The sequence below is a fragment of the Micromys minutus genome (assembly GCF_963924665.1).
Source record: "Micromys minutus genome assembly, chromosome: 24".
NCBI lineage: Eukaryota > Metazoa > Chordata > Mammalia > Rodentia > Muridae > Micromys > Micromys minutus.
This window is the reverse complement of record NC_137959.1, coordinates 34,126,186-34,130,380: the sequence shown is the minus strand read 5'-3', so window position 1 is coordinate 34,130,380 and position 4,195 is coordinate 34,126,186. Positions and strand designations below refer to the sequence as shown.

Genomic DNA, 4,195 nt, shown 5'->3' with positions numbered 1-4,195 from the left:
CACTGAAACTAATAGAAGAGAAAGTGGGGAAGAGCTTAGAACACATAGGCACAGGGGGAAATTTTCTGAACTGAACATCAATGGCTTATGCTCTAAGATCAAGAATCGATAAATGGGACCTCATGAAATTGCTAAGCTTCTGTAAGGCAAAGGACACTGTCAATAGAACCAAATGGCAACCAACAGATTGAGAAAAGATCTTCACTAATCCTACATCCAATAGAGGGCTAAGAGCCAATATATACAGAGAACTCAAGAAGTTAGACTCTAGAGAATCAAACAATCCTATCTAAAAATGGGAGCTAAACAAAGAATTCTCAACTGAGGAATACTGAATGGCCGAGAAACAAAGAAACATTCAACATCCTTAGTCATCAGGGAAATGCAAATCAAAACAACCCTGAGATTCAACCTCACACCAGTCAGAATGGCTAAGATCAAAAACTCAGTTGACAGCAGATGCTGGTGAGGGTGTGGAGAAAGAGGAACACTCCTCCTTTGTTGGTTGGATTGCAAGCAGGTACAACCACTCTGGAAATCAGTCTGGCAGTTTCTCAGAAAACTGGACATAGTACTACCTGAAGACCCAGCTATACCACTCCTGGGCATATACCCAAAAGACATTCCAACATATAACAAGGACACATGCTTCACCATGTTCACAGCAGCCTTATTTATAATAGCCAGAAACTGGAAAGAGCCCAGATGTCTTTCAACAGAGGTATAAATACAGAAAATGTGGTATATACACAATGGAGAACCACTCAGCTATTTAAAACAATGACTTGACGAACTACAACTCCCAGAGTGCTGACCGGATGCGCTCTCGGCTTTTAGGTGTAAGCCGCAAACATCTTGGACCCGCGTTGAAGCACAGAGCATTTAGCTCCTCTATCAAAATGAATGGGAACCAGAAATTGGATGTTTATAACCAAGAAAAGCAGAATTTCATCCAGCACTTCCCTCAGATCGTCAAGGTGCTGACTAAGGATGAGCTGGGACACCCAGAGACAGGGGATGCTATTACCCGGTTACGGAGGTCCTGGAGTACAATGCCATAGGCGGCAAGTACAATCAGGGTTTGATGGTGGTACAAGCCTTTCAGGAGCTGGTGGAGCCGAGGAAACAGGATGCTGAGAGTCTTCAGCGGGCCCTGACTGTGGGCTGGAGTGTAGAGCTGCTCCAGGCTTTCTTCCTCGTGTCAGATGACATCATGGACTCTTCCCTCACTCTCCGGGGACAGATCTGCTGGTATCAGAAGGCAGGCATAGACTTGGACGCCATCAACGATGCTCTGCTTCTGGAAGCCTGCATCTACGGCCTCCTGAAGTTCTACTGCAGGGATCAGCCCTAGTACCTGAATCTGCTGGAGCTCTTTCTACAGAGTTCCTATCGGACGGAAATTGGGCAGATGTTCGACCTCATCACAGCACCTCAGGGCCTGGTGGATCTTGGTAGATTCACAGAAAAGAGGCACAAATCTATAGTCACGTACAAGTCAGCTTTCTAATCTTTCTACCTGCCTATCACGGCTGCCAGGTACGTGGCAGGAAGTGATGGGGAGAAGGAACATGCCGATGCCCTAAAGATCCTACGGGAGGTGGGCGAGTTCTTCCAGATGCAGGATTACTACCTTGATCTCTTTGGAGACCCCAGCGTGACCGGGAAGATTGGCACTGACATCCAGGGCAACAAATGCAGCTGGCTGGTGGTTCAGTGTCTGCCACGAGCTACTCCTCAACAGCGCCAGATCTTAGAGGAGAATTATGGGCAGAAGGACTCAGAAAAAGTGGCGCAGGTGAAAGCACTGTATGAGGTGCTGGATCTGCAGTCTGTGTTCTTCAAGTACGAGGAAGACAGTTACAACCGCCTCAAGAGTCTCATAGAGCAGTGCTCTGCGCCCCTGCCTCCATCCATCTTCCTGGAACTAGCAAACAAGATCTACAGGCGGAGAAAGTGACCTCAAATTGTAGAGGCTGGGAGGGAGGGATCTCAATAAATTATTGTTCAACCAAAAAAGAAATAAATAAATAAAAATAAAACAATGACTTCATGAAATTCTTAGGCAAATGGATGGAACTAGAAACTATCATCCTGAGTGAGGTAACCCAGTCACAAAAGAACACACATGGTATGTGCTCACTGATAATCGGATACTAGCCCAAAAATCTCTGGATACCCAAAAAACAATTCACAGACCTTATAAAGCTCAAAAAGAAGGAAGGCCAGAATTTGGATGCTCAGTCCTTCTTAGAAGGGAAAACAAAATACTCACAGGAGGAAGTACAGGGACAAATAGAGGAGCAGGGACTAAAAAAAGAAGACCATCCAGAGACTGCCTCACCTGGGGATCCACTCCTTATGCAGCCACCAAACCCAGTCACTATTGCTGATGCCAAAAAGTGCTTACTTCTTGGATGTAGATGCCTCCTCAGAGGTTCTGCCAGAGCCATACTGATACAGATGAGGATGCTTGTAGCTAACCATCGGACTGAGCACAGGGACCCCAATGGAGGATCTAGAGAAAGGACTAAAGGAGCTGAAAGGGTTTGCAACCCCATGGGAAGAACAACAATATCAACCAACCAAACCCTCCAGAGCTCCCAGGGACTAAAACACCAACCAATGAGCACACATGGAGAGACCCATGGCTCCAGCTGCATATGCAGCAGAGGATAGCATTGTCTGGCATCAATGGGAGGAGAGGCCTTTGGTCCAGTGAAGGTTCATTTTCCCAGTGTAGGGAAACACCAAAGTGCTAATTTTTTTCAGCAGTATAATCAGCAGACAACAGTGTGGGTAAAATATTGGATGGAATGAGAAACAGATGGAGACTTCTGAGAGAGAGACAGAGACACACACACAGAGATACATAGAAACAGAGACAGGAAGGGCACAGAACACCCTTTGTGCCCTTGGACTAGATCCTGAACTTTGTACAACAGCTTACAAAGCTTTGTGTAAGCATTAGCTCCGTGCCCAAAGGCTCCCATTTCATCTCTGGTTGCACCACTGTCTGCCTCAAGCATCCCACAGCTCAGTCCTTTTCAGACAAGGCTCCCTCCATTGATGGCCTCATCTCTGTTAGGTAAATATTTTCTAAGGTGTCCTTTTAATCTCTGTCATTTCCACTGTACATTTTAGTTGCTTTAGAGATTGTCGGGAGAATTCCAAACAACGTCTTACCAGATTGAGATCTGATTACTTCAGCCCAATCTCAGGGTTGTGGAGAAACTCTCTCCTACATAACCCAATTCTTTCCACCTTCCTTTCTGCTCTTATTCATAGATCGTATCTTCATGCATTCCTGGCACAATTGCGTTGATTTCTTTTTATTATGCTGTCCTTTTAACATATGAGACATAAAAGAAAGTTACAAAATGATCATCATGCCTGTCTTGAATGTTAACCAGGATGCTTACTTTTTAAAAAATAAATGCTCTCTATCTCCTCATGAAGATTCACATTACAGTTTAGTGTGTTTTCATCCCAGGCCAAAGCACTGTTTGTGGTTTGCGGTGCCTTCAGCTTGCTTGCTGTAGTGCTCGAGTTTTATTTTCTCTAAGAACATCACATTTCTGTTTCTTTTTCTTCTTGTTGTTATTTTGTCTTTTTTGTTGTTCTTCAGAGCTGAGGGCTGAACCCAGGGTTTCTCACTTGCCAGGCAAACGCTCTACCATTGAGCGAAATCCCCAACTCCTTTCTCCTTCTTGAATGTAGGCATGATACTAGCACATCACCATGCTATGCAAACACTCCAACTCCCAGCGGTATTCTTGGTCCTCTTTCCCTTCCCCCTCCTTCCCTCCTCTCCCCTCTTTCCTCTTCTCTCACCCCCCTTCTCCCTTCACTCTCCCTCCCTCCCCTCTCCTCTCTTCTGCCCTTCCCTGTTCTCTCCTTCCCTTCCCTTTCCCCTTCTCTCTTTTTTCCTTATTCTGAAACAGAGACCTGCTTTGCATCCTGGGCTGAAATGATACTTGCCACATAACCTAGACTGGCCTTGATCTTTCTTCCTCAGCTCCCTGCCTAGCCTAATTTCTTTTTCTAGTATTTATTATTAGTACATAGTAACTATGCTCAATAATGAATTTTATTGCAACATTTTCCTGAAAGCATATTAACACTCTTATGGAACTGCTGCGAAGCCTTCTGACCTAAATTCCATCCCTAGAATCTATGTGCCGTAAGGAGAGAG

General features: G+C 45.1%; 1 pseudogene across 1 annotated transcript; it reads left to right on the top strand.

Moving 5' to 3' along the window:
* The first annotated feature begins 881 nt into the window (after positions 1 to 881).
* Positions 882 to 1,960, top strand: LOC308436199 (farnesyl pyrophosphate synthase-like; annotated as a pseudogene). Its single transcript has one exon. The product of its transcript is annotated as a farnesyl pyrophosphate synthase-like (transcript).
* The last annotated feature ends 2,235 nt before the right edge of the window (positions 1,961 to 4,195 follow it).